This window comes from Phalangium opilio, unplaced genomic scaffold (genome assembly GCF_054372755.1).
Source record: "Phalangium opilio isolate 3A_F unplaced genomic scaffold, DU_Popi_V2 ptg001675l_1, whole genome shotgun sequence".
NCBI classification, from domain to species: Eukaryota; Metazoa; Arthropoda; class Arachnida; order Opiliones; family Phalangiidae; genus Phalangium; species Phalangium opilio.
In genome coordinates, this window is record NW_028324261.1 from 59,064 (window position 1) to 84,011 (window position 24,948).

Consider the following 24,948-nt stretch of genomic DNA (forward strand, 5'->3'; position numbering starts at 1 on the left):
TTTAGCGCGTTCGGCTGTTAACCAATAGGTTGGTGGTTCGAGCCCATCCGGGAGCGGTGTTGTGAGGTCTCAGATGTGACGTAAAAAGTCAAGGTTTTTACACAATACCTGACGAGCATTTAATTTTTGGGCTCCCGTGGCGCAATGGTTAGCACGTTCAGCTGTTAATCGAAAGGTTGGTGGTTCGAGCCCACCCGGGAAAGGTGTTGTGGGGTCTCAAATGTAACGTAGAAAGCTAAAGTTTTTCCACAATAGCTGACAACCATTTAATTTCTGAGCTTCCGTGGCTCAATGGTTAGCGCGTTCGGCTGTTAACCAATAGGTTGGTGGTTCGAGCCCATCCGGGAGCGGTGTTGTGTGATCTCAAATGTAACGTAGAAAGCCAAAGTTTTTCCACAATACCTGACGACCATTTAATTTTTGGGCTTCCGTGGCGCAATGGTTAGCACGTTCGGCTGTTAACCAATAGCTTGGTGGTTCGAGCCCATCCGGGAGCCGTGTTGTGAGGTCTCAGATGTGACGTAAAAAGTCAAGGTTTTCCACAATACCTGACAACCATTTAATTTCGGAGCTTCCGTGGCTCAATGGTTAGCGCGTTCGGCTGTTAACCAATAGGTTGGTGGTTCGAGCCCACCCGGGAGCGGTGTTGTGGGATCTGAAATGTAACGTAGAAAGCCAAAGTTTTTGCAAAATAAATGACGACCATTTAATTTTTGGGCTTCCGTGGCGCAATGGTTAGCGCGTTCGGCTGTTAACCAATAGGTTGGTGGTTCGACCCCATCCGGGAGCGGTGTTGTGAGGTCTCAGATGTGACGTAAAAAGTCAAGGTTTTTACATAATACCTGACGAGCATTTAACTTTCGGGCTTCCGTGGCGCAATGGTTAGCGCGTTCGGCTGTTAACCAATAGGTTGGTGGTTCGAGCCCATCCGGGAGCGGTGTTGTGAGGTCTCAGATGTGACGTTAAAATCAAGGTTTTTACACAATACCTGACGAGCATTTAATTTTTGGGCTCCCGTGGCGCTATGGTTAGCGCGTTCAGCTGTTAATCGAAAGGTTGGTGGTTCGAGCCCACCCGGGAAAGGTGTTGTGGGGTCTCAAATGTAACGTAGAAAGCTAAAGTTTTTCCACAATAGCTGACAACCATTTAATTTCTGAGCTTCCGTGGCTCAATGGTTAGCGCGTTCGGCTGTTAACCAATAGGTTGGTGGTTCGAGCCCATCCGGGAGCGGTGTTGTGTGATCTCAAATGTAACGTAGAAAGCCAAAGTTTTTCCACAATACCTGACGACCATTCAATTTTTGGGCTTCCGTGGCGCAATGGTTAGCACGTTCGGCTGTTAACCAATAGGTTGGTGGTTCGAGCCCATCCGGGAGCCGTGTTGTGAGGTCTCAGAGCTGACGTAAAAAGTCAAGGTTTTCCACAATACCTGACAACCATTTAATTTCGGAGCTTCCGTGGCTCAATGGTTAGCGCGTTCGGCTGTTAACCAATAGGTTGGTGGTTCGAGCCCACCCGGGAGCGGTGTTGTGGGATCTGAAATGTAACGTAGAAAGCCAAAGTTTTTGCACAATAAATGACGAGCATTTAACTTTTGGGCTTCCGTGGCGCAATGGTTAGCGCGTTCGGCTGTTAACCAATAGGTTGGTGGTTCGAGCCCATCCGGGAGCGGTGTTGTGAGGTCTCAGATGTGACGTTAAAAGTCAAGGTTTTTACACAATACCTGACGAGCATTTAATTTTTGGGCTCCCGTGGCGCTATGGTTAGCGCGTTCAGCTGTTAATCGAAAGGTTGGTGGTTCGAGCCCACCCGGGAAAGGTGTTGTGGGGTCTCAAATGTAACGTAGATAGCTAAAGTTTTTCCACAATAGCTGACAACCATTTAATTTCTGAGCTTTCGTGGCTCAATGGTTAGCGCGTTCGGCTGTTAACCAATAGGTTGGTGGTTCGAGCCCATCCGGGAGCGGTGTTGTGTGATCTCAAATGTAACGTAGAAAGCCAAAGTTTTTCCACAATACTTGACGACCATTTAATTTTTGGGCTTCCGTGGCGCAATGGTTAGCACGTTCGGCTGTTAACCAATAGGTTGGTGGTTCGAGCCCATCCGGGAGCCGTGTTGTGAGGTCTCAGATGTGACGTAAAAAGTCAAGGTTTTCCACAATACCTGACAACCATTTAATTTCGGAGCTTCCGTGGCTCAATGGTTAGCGCGTTCGGCTGTTAACCAATAGGTACGTGGTTCGAGCCCACCCGGGAGCGGTGTTGTGGGATCTGAAATGTAACGTAGAAAGCCAAAGTTTTTGCACAATAAATGACGACCATTTAAATTTTGGGCTTCCGTGGCGCAATGGTTAGCGCGTTCGGCTGTTAACCAATAGGTTGGTGGTTCGACCCCATCCGGGAGCGGTGTTGTGAGGTCTCAGATGTGACGTAAAAAGTCAAGGTTTTTACATAATACCTGACGAGCATTTAACTTTTGGGCTTCCGTGGCGCAATGGTTAGCGCGTTCGGCTGTTAACCAATAGGTTGGTGGTTCGAGCCCATCCGGGAGCGGTGTTGTGAGGTCTCAGATGTGACGTAAAAAGTCCAGGTTTTTACACAATACCTAACGATCATTTAACTTTTGGGCTTCCGTGGCGCAATGGTTAGCGCGTTCGGCTGTTAACCAATAGGTTGGTGGTTCGACCCCATCCGGGAGCGGTGTTGTGAGGTCTCAGATGTGACGTAAAAAGTCAAGGTTTTTACATAATACCTGACGAGCATTTAACTTTTGGGCTTCCGTGGCGCAATGGTTAGCGCGTTCGGCTGTTAACCAATAGGTTGGTGGTTCGAGCCCATCCGGGAGCGGTGTTGTGAGGTCTCAGATGTGACGTAAAAAGTCAAGGTTTTTACACAATACCTGACGAGCATTTAATTTTTGGGCTCCCGTGGCGCAATGGTTAGCACGTTCAGCTGTTAATCGAAAGGTTGGTGGTTCGAGCCCACCCGGGAAAGGTGTTGTGGGGTCTCAAATGTAACGTAGAAAGCTAAAGTTTTTCCACAATAGCTGACAACCATTTAATTTCTGAGCTTCCGTGGCTCAAGGGTTAGCGCGTTCGGCTGTTAACCAATAGGTTGGTGGTTCGAGCCCATCCGGGAGCGGTGTTGTGTGGTCTCAAATGTAACGTAGAAAGCCAAAGTTTTTCCACAATACCTGACGACCATTTAATTTTTGGGCTTCCGTGGCGCAATGGTTAGCACGTTCGGCTGTTAACCAATAGGTTGGTGGTTCGAGCCCATCCGGGAGCCGTGTTGTGAGGTCTCAGATGTGACGTAAAAAGTCAAGGTTTTCCACAATACCTGACAACCATTTAATTTCGGAGCTTCCGTGGCTCAATGGTTAGCGCGTTCGGCTGTTAACCAATAGGTTGGTGGTTCGAGCCCACCCGGGAGCGGTGTTGTGGGATCTGAAATGTAACGTAGAAAGCCAAAGTTTTTGCACAATAAATGACGACCATTTAATTTTTGGGCTTCCGTGGCGCAATGGTTAGCGCGTTCGGCTGTTAACCAATAGGTTGGTGGTTCGACCCCATCCGGGAGCGGTGTTGTGAGGTCTCAGATGTGACGTAAAAAGTCAAGGTTTTTACATAATACCTGACGAGCATTTAACTTTTGGGCTTCCGTGGCGCATTGGTTAGCGCGTTCGGCTGTTAACCAATAGGTTGGTGGTTCGAGCCCATCCGGGAGCGGTGTTGTGAGGTCTCAGATGTGACGTAAAAAGTCAAGGTTTTTACACAATACCTAACGATCATTTAACTTTTGGGCTTCCGTGGGGCAATGGTTAGCGCGTTCGGCTGTTAACCAATAGGTTGGTGGTTCGAGCCCACCCGGGAGAGGTGTTGTGGGGTCTCAAATGTAACGTAGAAAGCCAAAGTTTTTCCACAATACCTGACAACAATTTAATTTCTGAGCTTTCGTGGCTCAATGGTTAGCGCGTTCGGCTGTTAACCAATAGGTTGGTGGTTCGAGCCCATCCGGGAGCGGTGTTGTGAGGTCTCAGATGTGACGTAAAAAGTCAAGGTTTTTACACAATACCTGACGAGCATTTAACTTTTGGGCTTCCGTGGCGCAATGGTTAGCGCGTTCGGCTGTTAACCAATAGGTTGGTGGTTCGAGCCCATCCGGGAGCGGTGTTGTGAGGTCTCAGATGTGACGTAAAAAGTCAAGTTTTTTGCACAATACCTGACGAGCATTTAGCTTTTGGGCTTCCGTGGCGCAATGGTTAGCGCGTTCTGCTGTTAACCAATAGGTTGGTGGTTCGAGCCCACCCGGGAGCGGTGTTGTGTGATCTCAAATGTAACGTAGAAAGCCAAAGTTTTTCCACAATACCTGACAACCATTTAATTTCTGAGCTTCCGTGGCTCAATGGTTAGCGCGTTCGGCTGTTAACCAATAGGTTGGTGGTTCGAGCCCACCCGGGAGCGGTGTTGTGGGATCTCAAATGTAACGTAGAAAGCCCAAGTTTTTGCACAATAAATGACGACCATTTAATTTTTGGGCTTCCGTGGCGCAATGGTTAGCGCGTTCGGCTGTTAGCCAATAGGTTGGTGGTTCGACCCCATCCGGGAGCGGTGTTTTGAGGTCTCAGATTTGACGTAAAAAGTCAAGGTTTTTACACAATACCTGACGAGCATTTAACTTTTGGGCTTCCGTGGCGCAATGGTTAGCGCGTTCGGCTGTTAACCAATAGGTTGGTGGTTCGAGCCCATCCGGGAGCGGTGTTGTGAGGTCTCAGATGTGACGTAAAAAGTCAAGGTTTTTACACAATACCTGACGAGCATTTAACTTTTGGGCTTCCGTGGCGCTATGTTTAGCGCGTTCGGCTGTTAACCAATAGGTTGGTGGTTCGAGCCCATCCGGGAGCGGTGTTGTGAGGTCTCAGATGTGACGTAAAAAGTCAAGGTTTTTACACAATACCTGACGAGCATTTAATTTTTGGGCTCCCGTGGCGCAATGGTTAGCACGTTCAGCTGTTAATCGAAAGGTTGGTGGTTCGAGCCCACCCGGGAAAGGTGTTGTGGGGTCTCAAATGTAACGTAGAAAGCTAAAGTTTTTCCACAATAGCTGACAACCATTTAATTTCTGAGCTTCCGTGGCTCAATGGTTAGCGCGTTCGGCTGTTAACCAATAGGTTGGTGGTTCGAGCCCATCCGGGAGCGGTGTTGTGTGATCTCAAATGTAACGTATAAAGCCAAAGTTTTTGCACAATAAATGACGACCATTTAATGTTTGGGCTTCCGTGGCGCAATGGTTAGCGCGTTCGGCTGTTAACCAATAGGTTGGTGGTTCGACCCCATCCGGGAGCGGTGTTGTGAGGTCTCAGATGTGGCGTAAAAAGTCAAGGTTTTTACATAATACCTGACGAGCATTTAACTTTTGGGCTTCCGTGGCGCAATGGTTAGCGCGTTCGGCTGTTAACCAATAGGTTGGTGGTTCGAGCCCATCCGGGAGCGGTGTTGTGAGGTCTCAGATGTGACGTTAAAAGTCAAGGTTTTTACACAATACCTGACGAGCATTTAATTTTTGGGCTCCCGTGGCGTTATGGTTAGCGCGTTCAGCTGTTAATCGAAAGGTTGGTGGTTCGAGCCCACCCGGGAAAGGTGTTGTGGGGTCTCAAATGTAACGTAGAAAGCTAAAGTTTTTCCACAATAGCTGACAACCATTTAATTTCTAAGCTTCCGTGGCTCAATGGTTAGCGCGTTCGGCTGTTAACCAATAGGTTGGTGGTTCGACCCCATCCGGGAGCGGTGTTGTGAGGTCTCAGATGTGGCGTAAAAAGTCAAGGTTTTTACATAATACCTGACGAGCATTTAACTTTTGGGCTTCCGTGGCGCAATGGTTAGCGCGTTCGGCTGTTAACCAATAGGTTGGTGGTTCGAGCCCATCCGGGAGCGGTGTTGTGAGGTCTCAGATGTGACGTTAAAAGTCAAGGTTTTTACACAATACCTGACGAGCATTTAATTTTTGGGCTCCCGTGGCGTTATGGTTAGCGCGTTCAGCTGTTAATCGAAAGGTTGGTGGTTCGAGCCCACCCGGGAAAGGTGTTGTGGGGTCTCAAATGTAACGTAGAAAGCTAAAGTTTTTCCACAATAGCTGACAACCATTTAATTTCTGAGCTTCCGTGGCTCAATGGTTAGCGCGTTCGGCTGTTAACCAATAGGTTGGTGGTTCGAGCCCATCCGGGAGCGGTGTTGTGTGATCTCAAATGTAACGTAGAAAGCCAAAGTTTTTCCACAATACTTGACGACCATTTAATTTTTGGGCTTCCGTGGCGCAATGGTTAGCACGTTCGGCTGTTAACCAATAGGTTGGTGGTTCGAGCCCATCCGGGAGCCGTGTTGTGAGGTCTCAGATGTGACGTAAAAAGTCAAGGTTTTCCACAATACCTGACAACCATTTAATTTCGGAGCTTCCGTGGCTCAATGGTTAGCGCGTTCGGCTGTTAACCAATAGGTTGGTGGTTCGAGCCCACCCGGGAGCGGTGTTGTGGGATCTGAAATGTAACGTAGAAAGCCAAAGTTTTTGCACAATAAATGACGACCATTTAATTTTTGGGCTTCCGTGGCGCAATGGTTAGCGCGTTCGGCTGTTAACCAATAGGTTGGTGGTTCGACCTCATCCGGGAGCGGTGTTGTGAGGTCTCAGATGTGACGTAAAAAGTCAAGGTTTTTACATAATACCTGACGAGCATTTAACTTTTGGGCTTCCGTGGCGCAATGGTTAGCGCGTTCGGCTGTTAACCAATAGGTTGGTGGTTCAAGCCCACCCGGGAGCGGTGTTGTGTGATCTCAAATGTAACGTAGAAAGCCAAAGTTTTTCCACAATACCTGACAACCATTTAATTTCTGAGCTTCCGTGGCTCAATGGTTAGCGCGTTCGGCTGTTAACCAATAGGTTGGTGGTTCGAGCCCACCCGGGAGCGGTGTTGTGGGATCTCAAATGTAACGTAGAAAGCCAAAGTTTTTGCACAATAAATGACGACCATTTAATTTTTGGGCTTCCGTGGCGCAATGGTTAGCGCGTTCGGCTGTTAACCAATAGGTTGGTGGTTCGACCCCATCCGGGAGCGGTGTTTTGAGGTCTCAGATTTGACGTAAAAAGTCAAGGTTTTACCTCAATACCTGACGAAAATTTAATTTTTGGGCTACAGTGGCGCAATGGTCAGCGCGTTCAGCTGTTAACCGAAAGGTTGGTGGTTCGAGCCCTCCTGGGAGCGGTGTGGTGACGTCTCAGATGTAACGTAAAATGTCAGAGTTTTTCCGAAACACCTGACGAACATTTAACTTTTGGGCTTCCGTGGCGCAATGGTTAGCGCGTTCAGCTGTTAATCGAAAGGTTGGTGGTTCGAGCCCGCCCGGAAGAGGTATTGTGTGGTCTCAGATGTAGCGTAAAAATCAAAACTTTTCCACAATACGTGACAACCATTTAATTTCTCAGCTTCCGTGGCTCAATGGTTAGCGCGTTCGGCTGTTAATCGAAAGGTTGGTGTTTCGAGCCCATCCGGGAGCGGTGTTGTGAGGTCTCAGATGTAGCGTGAAAAGTCAAACTTTTTCCATAATACGTGATAACCATTTATTTTCTGAGCTTCCGTGGCTCAATGGTTAGCGCGTTCGGCTGTTAACCAATAGGTTGGTGGTTCGAGCCCACCCGGGAGCGGTGTTTTGGGATCTCAAATGTAACGTAAATAGCCAAAGTTTTTCCACAATATCTGACGACCATTTAATTTTTGGGCCTCAGTGGCGCAATGGTTAGCGCGTTCAGCTGTTAACCGAAAGGTTGGTGGTTCGAGCCCACCCGGGAGAGGTGTTGTGGGGTCTCAAATGTAACGTAGAAAGCCAAAGTTTTTCCACAATACCTGACAACCGTTTAATTTCTGAGCTTCCGTGGCTCAATGGTTAGCGCGTTCAGCTGTTAACCAATAGGTTGGTGGTTCGAGCCCAAACGAGACAGGATTTGTGGGGTCTCAGAAGTAGCGTGAAAAGTCGTAACTTTTCAACAATACCTGACAACCATTTAATTATTGGGCGTCCGTGGCGCAATGGTTAGCGCGTTCGGCTGTTAACCAATAGGTTGGTGGTTCGAGCCTATCCGGGAGCGGTGTTGTGGGGTCTTAGATGTGACGTAAAAAGTCAAGGTTTTTACACAATATCTGACGAGCATCTAATTTCTGGGCTTCCGTGGCGCAATGGTTAGCGCGTTCAGCTGTTAATCGAAAGGTTGGTGGTTCGAGCCCACCAGGGAGAGGTGTTGTGGTGTCTCAAATGTAACGTAGAAAGCCAAAGTTTTTCCACAATACCTGACAACCGTTTAATTTCTGAGCTTCCGTGGCTCAATGGTTAGCGCGTTCAGCTGTTAACCAATAGGTTGGTGGTTCGAGCCCACCCGGGAGCGGTGTTGTGTGATATCAAGTGTAACGTAGAAAGCCAAAGTTTTTCCACAATACCTGACGACCATTTAATTTTTGGGCTTCCGTGGCGCAATGGTTAGCGCGTTCGGCTGTTAACCAATAGGTTGGTGGTTCGAGCCCATCCGGGAGCGGTGTTGTGAGGTTTCAGATGTGACGTAAAAAGTCAAGGTTTTTACACAATACCTGACGAGCATTTAATTTTTGGGCTCCCGTGGCTCAATGGTTAGCGCGTTCGGCTGTTAACCAATAGGTTGGTGGTTCGAGCCCATCCGGGAGCGGTGTTGTGTGATCTCAAATGTAACGTAGAAAGCCAAAGTTTTTCCACAATACCTGACAACAATTTAAATTCTGAGCTTCAGTGGCTCAATGGTTAGCGCGTTCGGCTGTTAACCAATAGGTTGGTGGTTCGAGCCCATCCGGGAGCGGTGTTGTGAGGTCTCAGATGTGACGTAAAAAGTCAAGGTTTTTACACAATACCTGACGAGCATTTAACTTTTGGGCTTCCGTGGCGCAATGGTTAGCGCGTTCGGCTGTTAACCAATAGGTTGGTGGTTCGAGCCCATCCGGGAGCGGTGTTGTGAGGTCTCAGATGTGACGTAAAAAGTCAAGTTTTTTGCACAATACCTGACGAGCATTTAGCTTTTGGGCTTCCGTGGCGCAATGGTTAGCGCGTTCGGCTGTTAACCAATAGGTTGGTGGTTCAAGCCCACCCGGGAGCGGTGTTGTGTGATCTCAAATGTAACGTAGAAAGCCAAAGTTTTTCCACAATACCTGACAACCATTTAATTTCTGAGCTTCCGTGGCTCAATGGTTAGCGCGTTCGGCTGTTAACCAATAGGTTGGTGGTTCGAGCCCACCCGGGAGCGGTGTTGTGGGATCTCAAATGTAACGTAGAAAGCCAAAGTTTTTGCACAATAAATGACGACCATTTAATTTTTGGGCTTCCGTGGCGCAATGGTTAGCGCGTTCGGCTGTTAACCAATAGGTTGGTGGTTCGACCCCATCCGGGAGCGGTGTTTTGAGGTCTCAGATTTGACGTAAAAAGTCAAGGTTTTTACACAATACCTGTCGAGCATTTAACTTTTGGGCTTCCGTGGCGCAATGGTTAGCGCGTTTGGCTGTTAACCAATAGGTTGGTGGTTCGAGCCCATCCGGGAGCGGTGTTGTGAGGTCTCAGATGTGACGTAAAAAGTCAAGGTTTTACACAATACCTGACGAGCATTTAACTTTTGGGCTTCCGTGGCGCTATGTTTAGCGCGTTCGGCTGTTAACCAATAGGTTGGTGGTTCGAGCCCATCCGGGAGCGGTGTTGTGAGGTCTCAGATGTGACGTTAAAATCAAGGTTTTTACACAATACCTGACGAGCATTTAATTTTTGGGCTCCCGTGGCGCTATGGTTAGCGCGTTCAGCTGTTAATCGAAAGGTTGGTGGTTCGAGCCCACCCGGGAAAGGTGTTGTGGGGTCTCAAATGTAACGTAGAAAGCTAAAGTTTTTCCACAATAGCTGACAACCATTTAATTTCTGAGCTTCCGTGGCTCAATGGTTAGCGCGTTCGGCTGTTAACCAATAGGTTGGTGGTTCGAGCCCATCCGGGAGCGGTGTTGTGTGATCTCAAATGTAACGTAGAAAGCCAAAGTTTTTCCACAATACCTGACGACCATTTAATTTTTGGGCTTCCGTGGCGCAATGGTTAGCACGTTCGGCTGTTAACCAATAGCTTGGTGGTTCGAGCCCATCCGGGAGCCGTGTTGTGAGGTCTCAGATGTGACGTAAAAAGTCAAGGTTTTCCACAATACCTGACAACCATTTAATTTCGGAGCTTCCGTGGCTCAATGGTTAGCGCGTTCGGCTGTTAACCAATAGGTTGGTGGTTCGAGCCCACCCGGGAGCGGTGTTGTGGGATCTGAAATGTAACGTAGAAAGCCAAAGTTTTTGCAAAATAAATGACGACCATTTAATTTTTGGGCTTCCGTGGCGCAATGGTTAGCGCGTTCGGCTGTTAACCAATAGGTTGGTTGTTCGACCCCATCCGGGAGCGGTGTTGTGAGGTCTCAGATGTGACGTAAAAAGTCAAGGTTTTTACATAATACCTGACGAGCATTTAACTTTCGGGCTTCCGTGGCGCAATGGTTAGCGCGTTCGGCTGTTAACCAATAGGTTGGTGGTTCGAGCCCATCCGGGAGCGGTGTTGTGAGGTCTCAGATGTGACGTTAAAATCAAGGTTTTTACACAATACCTGACGAGCATTTAATTTTTGGGCTCCCGTGGCGCTATGGTTAGCGCGTTCAGCTGTTAATCGAAAGGTTGGTGGTTCGAGCCCACCCGGGAAAGGTGTTGTGGGGTCTCAAATGTAACGTAGAAAGCTAAAGTTTTTCCACAATAGCTGACAACCATTTAATTTCTGAGCTTCCGTGGCTCAATGGTTAGCGCGTTCGGCTGTTAACCAATAGGTTGGTGGTTCGAGCCCATCCGGGAGCGGTGTTGTGTGATCTCAAATGTAACGTAGAAAGCCAAAGTTTTTCCACAATACCTGACGACCATTTAATTTTTGGGCTTCCGTGGCGCAATGGTTAGCACGTTCGGCTGTTAACCAATAGGTTGGTGGTTCGAGCCCATCCGGGAGCCGTGTTGTGAGGTCTCAGAGCTGACGTAAAAAGTCAAGGTTTTCCACAATACCTGACAACCATTTAATTTCGGAGCTTCCGTGGCTCAATGGTTAGCGCGTTCGGCTGTTAACCAATAGGTTGGTGGTTCGAGCCCACCCGGGAGCGGTGTTGTGGGATCTGAAATGTAACGTAGAAAGCCAAAGTTTTTGCACAATAAATGACGAGCATTTAACTTTTGGGCTTCCGTGGCGCAATGGTTAGCGCGTTCGGCTGTTAACCAATAGGGTGGTGGTTCGAGCCCATCCGGGAGCGGTGTTGTGAGGTCTCAGATGTGACGTTAAAAGTCAAGGTTTTTACACAATACCTGACGAGCATTTAATTTTTGGGCTCCCGTGGCGCTATGGTTAGCGCGTTCAGCTGTTAATCGAAAGGTTGGTGGTTCGAGCCCACCCGGGAAAGGTGTTGTGGGGTCTCAAATGTAACGTAGATAGCTAAAGTTTTTCCACAATAGCTGACAACCATTTAATTTCTGAGCTTCCGTGGCTCAATGGTTAGCGCGTTCGGCTGTTAACCAATAGGTTGGTGGTTCGAGCCCATCCGGGAGCGGTGTTGTGTGATCTCAAATGTAACGTAGAAAGCCAAAGTTTTTCCACAATACTTGACGACCATTTAATTTTTGGGCTTCCGTGGCGCAATGGTTAGCACGTTCGGCTGTTAACCAATAGGTTGGTGGTTCGAGCCCATCCGGGAGCCGTGTTGTGAGGTCTCAGATGTGACGTAAAAAGTCAAGGTTTTCCACAATACCTGACAACCATTTAATTTCGGAGCTTCCGTGGCTCAATGGTTAGCGCGTTCGTCTGTTAACCAATAGGTACGTGGTTCGAGCCCACCCGGGAGCGGTGTTGTGGGATCTGAAATGTAACGTAGAAAGCCAAAGTTTTTGCAAAATAAATGACGACCATTTAATTTTTGGGCTTCCGTGGCGCAATGGTTAGCGCGTTCGGCTGTTAACCAATAGGTTGGTTGTTCGACCCCATCCGGGAGCGGTGTTGTGAGGTCTCAGATGTGACGTAAAAAGTCAAGGTTTTTACATAATACCTGACGAGCATTTAACTTTCGGGCTTCCGTGGCGCAATGGTTAGCGCGTTCGGCTGTTAACCAATAGGTTGGTGGTTCGAGCCCATCCGGGAGCGGTGTTGTGAGGTCTCAGATGTGACGTTAAAATCAAGGTTTTTACACAATACCTGACGAGCATTTAATTTTTGGGCTCCCGTGGCGCTATGGTTAGCGCGTTCAGCTGTTAATCGAAAGGTTGGTGGTTCGAGCCCACCCGGGAAAGGTGTTGTGGGGTCTCAAATGTAACGTAGAAAGCTAAAGTTTTTCCACAATAGCTGACAACCATTTAATTTCTGAGCTTCCGTGGCTCAATGGTTAGCGCGTTCGGCTGTTAACCAATAGGTTGGTGGTTCGAGCCCATCCGGGAGCGGTGTTGTGTGATCTCAAATGTAACGTAGAAAGCCAAAGTTTTTCCACAATACCTGACGACCATTTAATTTTTGGGCTTCCGTGGCGCAATGGTTAGCACGTTCGGCTGTTAACCAATAGGTTGGTGGTTCGAGCCCATCCGGGAGCCGTGTTGTGAGGTCTCAGAGCTGACGTAAAAAGTCAAGGTTTTCCACAATACCTGACAACCATTTAATTTCGGAGCTTCCGTGGCTCAATGGTTAGCGCGTTCGGCTGTTAACCAATAGGTTGGTGGTTCGAGCCCACCCGGGAGCGGTGTTGTGGGATCTGAAATGTAACGTAGAAAGCCAAAGTTTTTGCACAATAAATGACGAGCATTTAACTTTTGGGCTTCCGTGGCGCAATGGTTAGCGCGTTCGGCTGTTAACCAATAGGGTGGTGGTTCGAGCCCATCCGGGAGCGGTGTTGTGAGGTCTCAGATGTGACGTTAAAAGTCAAGGTTTTTACACAATACCTGACGAGCATTTAATTTTTGGGCTCCCGTGGCGCTATGGTTAGCGCGTTCAGCTGTTAATCGAAAGGTTGGTGGTTCGAGCCCACCCGGGAAAGGTGTTGTGGGGTCTCAAATGTAACGTAGATAGCTAAAGTTTTTCCACAATAGCTGACAACCATTTAATTTCTGAGCTTCCGTGGCTCAATGGTTAGCGCGTTCGGCTGTTAACCAATAGGTTGGTGGTTCGAGCCCATCCGGGAGCGGTGTTGTGTGATCTCAAATGTAACGTAGAAAGCCAAAGTTTTTCCACAATACTTGACGACCATTTAATTTTTGGGCTTCCGTGGCGCAATGGTTAGCACGTTCGGCTGTTAACCAATAGGTTGGTGGTTCGAGCCCATCCGGGAGCCGTGTTGTGAGGTCTCAGATGTGACGTAAAAAGTCAAGGTTTTCCACAATACCTGACAACCATTTAATTTCGGAGCTTCCGTGGCTCAATGGTTAGCGCGTTCGTCTGTTAACCAATAGGTACGTGGTTCGAGCCCACCCGGGAGCGGTGTTGTGGGATCTGAAATGTAACGTAGAAAGCCAAAGTTTTTGCACAATAAATGACGACCATTTAAATTTTGGGCTTCCGTGGCGCAATGGTTAGCGCGTTCGGCTGTTAACCAATAGGTTGGTGGTTCGACCCCATCCGGGAGCGGTGTTGTGAGGTCTCAGATGTGACGTAAAAAGTCAAGGTTTTTACATAATACCTGACGAGCATTTAACTTTTGGGCTTCCGTGGCGCAATGGTTAGCGCGTTCGGCTGTTAACCAATAGGTTGGTGGTTCGAGCCCATCCGGGAGCGGTGTTGTGAGGTCTCAGATGTGACGTAAAAAGTCCAGGTTTTTACACAATACCTAACGATCATTTAACTTTTGGGCTTCCGTGGCGCAATGGTTAGCGCGTTCGGCTGTTAACCAATAGGTTGGTGGTTCGACCCCATCCGGGAGCGGTGTTGTGAGGTCTCAGATGTGACGTAAAAAGTCAAGGTTTTTACATAATACCTGACGAGCATTTAACTTTTGGGCTTCCGTGGCGCAATGGTTAGCGCGTTCGGCTGTTAACCAATAGGTTGGTGGTTCGAGCCCATCCGGGAGCGGTGTTGTGAGGTCTCAGATGTGACGTAAAAAGTCAAGGTTTTTACACAATACCTGACGAGCATTTAATTTTTGGGCTCCCGTGGCGCAATGGTTAGCACGTTCAGCTGTTAATCGAAAGGTTGGTGGTTCGAGCCCACCCGGGAAAGGTGTTGTGGGGTCTCAAATGTAACGTAGAAAGCTAAAGTTTTTCCACAATAGCTGACAACCATTTAATTTCTGAGCTTCCGTGGCTCAAGGGTTAGCGCGTTCGGCTGTTAACCAATAGGTTGGTGGTTCGAGCCCATCCGGGAGCGGTGTTGTGTGGTCTCAAAAGTAACGTAGAAAGCCAAAGTTTTTCCACAATACCTGACGACCATTTAATTTTTGGGCTTCCGTGGCGCAATGGTTAGCACGTTCGGCTGTTAACCAATAGGTTGGTGGTTCGAGCCCATCCGGGAGCCGTGTTGTGAGGTCTCAGATGTGACGTAAAAAGTCAAGGTTTTCCACAATACCTGACAACCATTTAATTTCGGAGCTTCCGTGGCTCAATGGTTAGCGCGTTCGGCTGTTAACCAATAGGTTGGTGGTTCGAGCCCACCCGGGAGCGGTGTTGTGGGATCTGAAATGTAACGTAGAAAGCCAAAGTTTTTGCACAATAAATGACGACCATTTAATTTTTGGGCTTCCGTGGCGCAATGGTTAGCGCGTTCGGCTGTTAACCAATAGGTTGGTGGTTCGACCCCATCCGGGAGCGGTGTTGTGAGGTCTCAGATGTGACGTAAAAAGTCAAGGTTTTTACATAATACCTGACGAGCATTTAACTTTTGGGCTTCCGTGGCGCATTGGTTAGCGCGTTCGGCTGTTAACCAATAGGTTGGTGGTTCGAGCCCATCCGGGAGCGGTGTTGTGAGGTCTCAGATGTGACGTAAAAAGTCAAGGTTTTTACACAATACCTAACGATCATTTAACTTTTGGGCTTCCGTGGGGCAATGGTTAGCGCGTTCGGCTGTTAACCAATAGGTTGGTGGTTCGAGCCCATCCGGGAGCGGTGTTGTGAGGTCTCAGATGTGACGTAAAAAGTCAAGGTTTTTACACAATACCTGACGAGCATTTAACTTTTGGGCTTCCGTGGCGCAATGGTTAGCGCGTTCGGCTGTTAACCAATAGGTTGGTGGTTCGAGCCCACCCGAGAGCGGTGTTGAGGGATCTGAAATGTAACGTAGAAAGCCAAAGTTTTTGCACAATACCTGACGAGCATTTAACTTTTGGGCTTCCGTGGTGCAATGGTTAGCGCGTTCGGCTGTTAACCAATAGGTTGGTGGTTCGAGCCCATCCGGGAGCGGTGTTGTGAGGTCTCAGATGTGACGTAAAAAGTCAAGGTTTTTACACAATACCTGACGAGCATTTAATTTTTGGGCTTCCGTGGCACAATGGTTACCGCGTTCAGCTGTTAATCGAAAGGTTGGTGGTTCGAGCCCACCCGGGAGAGGTGTTGTGGGGTCTCAAATGTAACGTAGAAAGCCAAAGTTTTTCCACAATACCTGACAACAATTTAATTTCTGAGCTTCCGTGGCTCAATGGTTAGCGCGTTCGGCTGTTAACCAATAGGTTGGTGGTTCGAGCCCATCCGGGAGCGGTGTTGTGAGGTCTCAGATGTGACGTAAAAAGTCAAGGTTTTTACACAATACCTGACGAGCATTTAACTTTTGGGCTTCCGTGGCGCAATGGTTAGCGCGTTCGGCTGTTAACCAATAGGTTGGTGGTTCGAGCCCATCCGGGAGCGGTGTTGTGAGGTCTCAGATGTGACGTAAAAAGTCAAGTTTTTTGCACAATACCTGACGAGCATTTAGCTTTTGGGCTTCCGTGGCGCAATGGTTAGCGCGTTCGGCTGTTAACCAATAGGTTGGTGGTTCGAGCCCACCCGGGAGCGGTGTTGTGTGATCTCAAATGTAACGTAGAAAGCTAAAGTTTTTCCACAATACCTGACAACCATTTAATTTCTGAGCTTCCGTGGCTCAATGGTTAGCGCGTTCGGCTGTTAACCAATAGGTTGGTGGTTCGAGCCCATCCGGGAGCGGTGTTGTGTGGTCTCAAATGTAACGTAGAAAGCCAAAGTTTTTCCACAATACCTGACGACCATTTAATTTTTGGGCTTCCGTGGCGCAATGGTTAGCACGTTCGGCTGTTAACCAATAGGTTGGTGGTTCGAGCCCATCCGGGAGCCGTGTTGTGAGGTCTCAGATGTGACGTAAAAAGTCAAGGTTTTCCACAATACCTGACAACCATTTAATTTCGGAGCTTCCGTGGCTCAATGGTTAGCGCGTTCGGCTGTTAACCAATAGGTTGGTGGTTCGAGCCCACCCGGGAGCGGTGTTGTGGGATCTGAAATGTAACGTAGAAAGCCAAAGTTTTTGCACAATAAATGACGACCATTTAATTTTTGGGCTTCCGTGGCGCAATGGTTAGCGCGTTCGGCTGTTAACCAATAGGTTGGTGGTTCGACCCCATCCGGGAGCGGTGTTGTGAGGTCTCAGATGTGACGTAAAAAGTCAAGGTTTTTACATAATACCTGACGAGCATTTAACTTTTGGGCTTCCGTGGCGCATTGGTTAGCGCGTTCGGCTGTTAACCAATAGGTTGGTGGTTCGAGCCCATCCGGGAGCGGTGTTGTGAGGTCTCAGATGTGACGTAAAAAGTCAAGGTTTTTACATAATACCTGACGACCATTTAATTTTTGGGCTTCCGTGGCGCAATGGTTAGCACGTTCGGCTGTTAACCAATAGGTTGGTGGTTCGAGCCCATCCGGGAGCCGTGTTGTGAGGTCTCAGATGTGACGTAAAAAGTCAAGGTTTTCCACAATACCTGACAACCATTTAATTTCGGAGCTTCCGTGGCTCAATGGTTAGCGCGTTCGGCTGTTAACCAATAGGTTGGTGGTTCGAGCCCACCCGGGAGCGGTGTTGTGGGATCTGAAATGTAACGTAGAAAGCCAAAGTTTTTGCACAATAAATGACGACCATTTAATTTTTGGGCTTCCGTGGCGCAATGGTTAGCGCGTTCGGCTGTTAACCAATAGGTTGGTGGTTCGACCCCATCCGGGAGCGGTGTTGTGAGGTCTCAGATGTGACGTAAAAAGTCAAGGTTTTTACATAATACCTGACGAGCATTTAACTTTTGGGCTTCCGTGGCGCATTGGTTAGCGCGTTCGGCTGTTAACCAATAGGTTGGTGGTTCGAGCCCATCCGGGAGCGGTGTTGTGAGGTCTCAGATGTGACGTAAAAAGTCAAGGTTTTTACACAATACCTAACGATCATTTAACTTTTGGGCTTCCGTGGGGCAATGGTTAGCGCGTTCGGCTGTTAACCAATAGGTTGGTGGTTCGAGCCCATCCGGGAGCGGTGTTGTGAGGTCTCAGATGTGACGTAAAAAGTCAAGGTTTTTACACAATACCTGACGAGCATTTAACTTTTGGGATTCCGTGGCGCAATGGTTAGCGCGTTCGGCTGTTAACCAATAGGTTGGTGGTTCGAGCCCACCCGAGAGCGGTGTTGAGGGATCTGAAATGTAACGTAGAAAGCCAAAGTTTTTGCACAATACCTGACGAGCATTTAACTTTTGGGCTTCCGTGGCGCAATGGTTAGCGCGTTCGGCTGTTAACCAATAGGTTGGTGGTTCGAGCCCATCCGGGAGCGGTGTTGTGAGGTCTCAGATGTGACGTAAAAAGTCAAGGTTTTTACACAATACCTGACGAGCATTTAATTTTTGGGCTTCCGTGGCACAATGGTTACCGCGTTCAGCTGTTAATCGAAAGGTTGGTGGTTCGAGCCCACCCGGGAGAGGTGTTGTGGGGTCTCAAATGTAACGTAGAAAGCCAAAGTTTTTCCACAATACCTGACAACAATTTAATTTCTGAGCTTCCGTGGCTCAATGGTTAGCGCGTTCGGCTGTTAACCAATAGGTTGGTGGTTCGAGCCCATCCGGGAGCGGTGTTGTGAGGTCTCAGATGTGACGTAAAAAGTCAAGGTTTTTACACAATACCTGACGAGCATTTAACTTTTGGGCTTCCGTGGCGCAATGGTTAGCGCGTTCGGCTGTTAACCAATAGGTTGGTGGTTCGAGCCCATCCGGGAGCGGTGTTGTGAGGTCTCAGATGTGACGTAAAAAGTCAAGTTTTTTGCACAATACCTGACGAGCATTTAGCTTTTGGGCTTCCGTGGCGCAATGGTTAGCGCGTTCGGCTGTTAACCAATAGGTTGGTGGTTCGAGCCCACCCGAGAGCGGTGTTGTGTGATCTCAAATGTAACGTAGAAAGCCAAAGTTTTTCCACAATACCTGACAACCATTTAATTTCTGAGCTTCCGTGGCTCAATGGTTAGCGCGTTCGGCTGTTAACCAATAGGTTGGTGGTTCGAGCCCACCCGGGAGCGGTGTTGTGGGATCTCAAATGTAACGTAGAAAGCCCAAGTTTTTGCACAATAAATGACGACCATTTAATTTTTGGGCTTCCGTGGCGCAATGGTTAGCGCGTTCGGCTGTTAGCCAATAGGTAGGTGGTTCGACCCCATCCGGGAGCGGTGTTTTGAGGTCTCAGATTTGACGTAAAAAGTCAAGGTTTTTACACAATACCTGACGAGCATTTAACTTTTGGGCTTCCGTGGCGCAATGGTTAGCGCGTTCGGCTGTTAACCAATAGGTTGGTGGTTCGAGCCCATCCGGGAGCGGTGTTGTGAGGTCTCAGATGTGACGTAAAAAGTCAAGGTTTTTACACAATACCTGACGAGCATTTAACTTTTGGGCTTCCGTGGCGCTATGTTTAGCGCGTTCGGCTGTTAACCAATAGGTTGGTGGTTCGAGCCCATCCGGGAGCGGTGTTGTGAGGTCTCAGATGTGACGTAAAAAGTCAAGGTTTTTACACAATACCTGACGCGCATTTAATTTTTGGGCTCCCGTGGCGCAATGGTTAGCACGTTCAGCTGTTAATCGAAAGGTTGGTGGTTCGAGCCCACCCGGGAAAGGTGTTGTGGGGTCTCAAATGTAACGTAGAAAGCTAAAGTTTTTCCACAATAGCTGACAACCATTTAATTTCTGAGCTTCCGTGGCTCAATGGTTAGCGCGTTCGGCTGTTAACCAATAGGTTGGTGGTTCGCCCATCCGGGAGCGGTGTTGTGTGATCTCAAATGTAACGTATAAAGCCAAAGTTTTTGCACAATAAATGACGACCATTTAATGTTTGGGCTTCCGTGGCGCAATGGTTAGCGCGTTCGGCTGTTAACCAATAGGTTGGTGGTTCGACCCCATCCGGGAGCGGTGTTGTGAGGTCTCAGATGTGGCGTAAAAAGTCAAGGTTTTTACATAATACCTGACGAGCCTTTAACTTTTGGGCTTCCTTGGCGCAATGGTTAGCGCGTTCGGCTGTTAACCAATAGGTTGGTGGTTCGAGCCCATCCGGGAGCGGTGTTGTGAGGTCTCAGATGTGACGTTAAAAGTCAAGGTTTTTACACAATACCTGACGAGCATTTAATTTTTGGGCTCCCGTGGCGTTATGGTTAGCGCGTTCAGCTGTTAATCGAAAGGTTGGTGGTTCGAGCCCACCCGGGAAAGGTGTTGTGGGGTCTCAAATGTAGCGTAGAAAGCTAAAGTTTTTCCACAATAGCTGACAACCATTTAATTTCTAAGCTTCCGTGGCTCAATGGTTAGCGCGTTCGGCTGTTAACCAATAGGTTGGTGGTTCGACCCCATCCGGGAGCGGTGTTGTGAGGTCTCAGATGTGGCGTAAAAAGTCAAGGTTTTTACATAATACCTGACGAGCATTTAACTTTTGGGCTTCCGTGGCGCAATGGTTAGCGCGTTCGGCTGTTAACCAATAGGTTGGTGGTTCGAGCCCATCCGGGAGCGGTGTTGTGAGGTCTCAGATGTGACGTTAAAAGTCAAGGTTTTTACACAATACCTGACGAGCATTTAATTTTTGGGCTCCCGTGGCGTTATGGTTAGCGCGTTCAGCTGTTAATCGAAAGGTTGGTGGTTCGAGCCCACCCGGGAAAGGTGTTGTGGGGTCTCAAATGTAACGTAGAAAGCTAAAGTTTTTCCACAATAGCTGACAACCATTTAATTTCTGAGCTTCCGTGGCTCAATGGTTAGCGCGTTCGGCTGTTAACCAATAGGTTGGTGGTTCGAGCCCATCCTGGAGCGGTGTTGTGTGATCTCAAATGTAACGTAGAAAGCCAAAGTTTTTCCACAATACTTGACGACCATTTAATTTTTGGGCTTCCGTGGCGCAATGGTTAGCACGTTCGGCTGTTAACCAATAGGTTGGTGGTTCGAGCCCATCCGGGAGCCGTGTTGTGAGGTCTCAGATGTGACGTAAAAAGTCAAGGTTTTCCACAATACCTGACAACCATTTAATTTCGGAGCTTCCGTGGTTCAATGGTTAGCGCGTTCGGCTGTTAACCAATAGGTTGGTGGTTCGAGCCCACCCGGGAGCGGTGTTGTGGGATCTGAAATGTAACGTAGAAAGCCAAAGTTTTTGCACAATAAATGACGACCATTTAATTTTTGGGCTTCCGTGGCGCAATGGTTAGCGCGTTCGGCTGTTAACCAATAGGTTGGTGGTTCGACCTCATCCGGGAGCGGTGTTGTGAGGTCTCAGATGTGACGTAAAAAGTCAAGGTTTTTACATAATACCTGACGAGCATTTAACTTTTGGGCTTCCGTGGCGCAATGGTTAGCGCGTTTGGCTGTTAACCAATAGGTTGGTGGTTCAAGCCCATCCGGGAGCGGTGTTGTGAGGTCTCAGATGTGACGTTAAAAGTCAAGGTTTTTACACAATACCTGACGAGCATTTAATTTTTGGGCTCCCGTGGCGCTATGGTTAGCGCGTTCAGCTGTTAATCGAAAGGTTCGTGGTTCGAGCCCACCCGGGAAAGGTGTTGTGGGGTCTCAAATGTAACGTAGAAAGCTAAAGTTTTTCCACAATAGCTGACAACCATTTAATTTCTGAGCTTCCGTGGCTCAATGGTTAGCGCGTTCGGCTGTTAACCAATAGGTTGGTGGTTCGACCCCATCCGGGAGCGGTGTTGTGAGGTCTCAGATGTGGCGTAAAAAGTCAAGGTTTTTACATAATACCTGACGAGCATTTAACTTTTGGGCTTCCGTGGCGCAATGGTTAGCGCGTTCGGCTGTTAACCAATAGGTTGGTGGTTCGAGCCCATCCGGGAGCGGTGTTGTGAGGTCTCAGATGTGACGTTAAAAGTCAAGGTTTTTACACAATACCTGACGAGCATTTAATTTTTGGGCTCCCGTGGCGTTATGGTTAGCGCGTTCAGCTGTTAATCGAAAGGTTGGTGGTTCGAGCCCACCCGGGAAAGGTGTTGTGGGGTCTCAAATGTAACGTAGAAAGCTAAAGTTTTTCCACAATAGCTGACAACCATTTAATTTCTGAGCTTCCGTGGCTCAATGGTTAGCGCGTTCGGCTGTTAACCAATAGGTTGGTGGTTCGAGCCCATCCGGGAGCGGTGTTGTGTGATCTCAAATGTAACGTAGAAAGCCAAAGTTTTTCCACAATACTTGACGACCATTTAATTTTAGGGCTTCCGTGGCGCAATGGTTAGCACGTTCGGCTGTTAACCAATAGGTCGGTGGTTCGAGTCTATCCGGGAGCCGTGTTGTGAGGTCTCAGATGTGACGTAAAAAGTCAAGGTTTTCCACAATACCTGACAACCATTTAATTTCGGAGCTTCCGTGGCTCAATGGTTAGCGCGTTCGGCTGTTAACCAATAGGTTGGTGGTTCGAGCCCACCCGGGAGCGGTGTTGTGGGATCTGAAATGTAACGTAGAAAGCCAAAGTTTTTGCACAATAAATGACGACCATTTAATTTTTGGGCTTCCGTGGCGCAATGGTTAGCGCGTTCGGCTGTTAACCAATAGGTTGGTGGTTCGACCCCATCCGGGAGCGGTGTTGTGAGGTCTCAGATGTGACGTAAAAAGTCAAGGTTTTTACATAATACCTGACGAGCATTTAACTTTTGGGCTTCCGTGGCGCAATGGTTAGCGCGTTCGGCTGTTAACCAATAGGTTGGTGGTTCAAGCCCATCCGGGAGCGGTGTTGTGAGGTCTCAGATGTGACGTTAAAAGTCAAGGTTTTTACACAATACCTGACGAGCATTTAATTTTTGGGCTCCCGTGGCGCTATGGTTAGCGCGTTCAGCTGTTAATCGAAAGGTTGGTGGTTCGAGCCCACCCGGGAAAGGTGTTGTGGGGTCTCAAATGTAACGTAGAAAGCTAAAGTTTTTCCACAATAGCTGACAACCATTTAATTTCTGAGCTTCCGTGGCTCAATGGTTAGCGCGTTCGGCTATTAACCAATAGGTTGGTGGTTCGAGCCCATCCGGGAGCGGTGTTGTGAGGTCTCAGATGTGACGTAAAAAGTCAAGGTTTTTACACAATACCTGACGAGCATTTAATTTTTGGGCTCCCGTGGCGCTATGGTTAGCGCGTTCAGCTGTTAATCGAAAGGTTGGTGGTTCGAGCCCACCCGGGAAAGGTGTTGTGGGGTCTCAAATGTAACGTAGAAAGCTAAAGTTTTTCCACAATAGCTGACAACCATTTAATTTCTGAGCTTCCGTGGCTCAATGGTTAGCGCGTTCGGCTGTTAACCAATAGGTTGGTGGTTCGAGCCCATCCGGGAGCGGTGTTGTGTGATCTCAAATGTAACGTAGAAAGCCAAAGTTTTTCCACAATACTTGACGACCATTTAATTTTTGGGCTTCCGTGGCGCAATGGTTAGCACGTTCGGCTGTTAACCAATAGGTCGGTGGTTCGAGTCTATCCGGGAGCCGTGTTGTGAGGTCTCAGATGTGACGTAAAAAGTCTAGGTTTTCCACAATACCTGACAACCATTTAATTTCGGAGCTTCCGTGGCTCAATGGTTAGCGCGTTCGGCTGTTAACCAATAGGTTGGTGGTTCGAGCCCACCCGGGAGCGGTGTTGTGGGATCTGAAATGTAACGTAGAAAGCCAAAGTTTTTGCACAATAAATGACGACCATTTAATTTTTGGGCTTCCGTGGCGCAATGGTTAGCGCGTTCGGCTGTTAACCAATAGGTTGGTGGTTCGACCCCATCCGGGAGCGGTGTTGTGAGGTCTCAGATGTGACGTAAAAAGTCAAGGTTTTTACATAATACCTGACGAGCATTTAACTTTTGGGCTTCCGTGGCGCAATGGTTAGCGCGTTCGGCTGTTAACCAATAGGTTGGTGGTTCAAGCCCATCCGGGAGCGGTGTTGTGAGGTCTCAGATGTGACGTTAAAAGTCAAGGTTTTTACACAATACCTGACGAGCATTTAATTTTTGGGCTCCCGTGGCGCTATGGTTAGCGCGTTCAGCTGTTAATTGAAAGGTTCGTGGTTCGAGCCCACCCGGGAAAGGTGTTGTGGGGTCTCAAATGTAACGTAGAAAGCTAAAGTTTTTCCACAATAGCTGACAACCATTTAATTTCTGAGCTTCCGTGGCTCAATGGTTAGCGCGTTCGGCTGTTAACCAATAGGTTGGTGGTTCGACCCCATCCGGGAGCGGTGTTGTGAGGTCTCAGATGTGGCGTAAAAAGTCAAGGTTTTTACATAATACCTGACGAGCATTTAACTTTTGGGCTTCCGTGGCGCAATGGTTAGCGCGTTCGGCTGTTAACCAATAGGTTGGTGGTTCGAGCCCATCCGGGAGCGGTGTTGTGAGGTCTCAGATGTGACGTTAAAAGTCAAGGTTTTTACACAATACCTGACGAGCATTTAATTTTTGGGCTCCCGTGGCGTTATGGTTAGCGCGTTCAGCTGTTAATCGAAAGGTTGGTGGTTCGAGCCCACCCGGGAAAGGTGTTGTGTTGTCTCAAATGTAACGTAGAAAGCTAAAGTTTTTCCACAATAGCTGACAACCATTTAATTTCTGAGCTTCCGTGGCTCAATGGTTAGCGCGTTCGGCTGTTAACCAATAGGTTGGTGGTTCGAGCCCATCCGGGAGCGGTGTTGTGTGATCTCAAATGTAACGTAGAAAGCCAAAGTTTTTCCACAATACTTGACGACCATTTAATTTTTGGGCTTCCGTGGCGCAATGGTTAGCACGTTCGGCTGTTAACCAATAGGTCGGTGGTTCGAGTCTATCCGGGAGCCGTGTTGTGAGGTCTCAGATGTGACGTAAAAAGTCAAGGTTTTCCACAATACCTGACAACCATTTAATTTCGGAGCTTCCGTGGCTCAATGGTTAGCGCGTTCGGCTGTTAACCAATAGGTTGGTGGTTCGAGCCCACCCGGGAGCGGTGTTGTGGGATCTGAAATGTAACGTAGAAAGCCAAAGTTTTTGCACAATAAATGACGACCATTTAATTTTTGGGCTTCCGTGGCGCAATGGTTAGCGCGTTCGGCTGTTAACCAATAGGTTGGTGGTTCGACCCCATCCGGGAGCGGTGTTGTGAGGTCTCAGATGTGACGTAAAAAGTCAAGGATTTTACATAATACCTGACGAGCATTTAACTTTTGGGCTTCCGTGGCGCAATGGTTAGCGCGTTCGGCTGTTAACCAATAGGTTGGTGGTTCAAGCCCATCCGGGAGCGGTGTTGTGAGGTCTCAGATGTGACGTTAAAAGTCAAGGTTTTTACACAATACCTGACGAGCATTTAATTTTTGGGCTCCCGTGGCGCTATGGTTAGCGCGTTCAGCTGTTAATCGAAAGGTTGGTGGTTCGAGCCCACCCGGGAAAGGTGTTGTGGGGTCTCAAATGTAACGTAGAAAGCTAAAGTTTTTCCACAATAGCTGACAACCATTTAATTTCTGA

At 48.2% G+C, this 24,948-nt stretch overlaps 1 non-coding gene across 1 annotated transcript; it reads left to right on the forward strand.

The window, feature by feature from the left end:
* The first annotated feature begins 22,451 nt into the window (after window positions 1–22,451).
* TRNAN-AUU (transfer RNA asparagine (anticodon AUU)) lies at window positions 22,452–22,524 on the forward strand. The gene has a single exon. It is a non-coding gene; the product is annotated as a tRNA-Asn (tRNA).
* The last annotated feature ends 2,424 nt before the right edge of the window (window positions 22,525–24,948 follow it).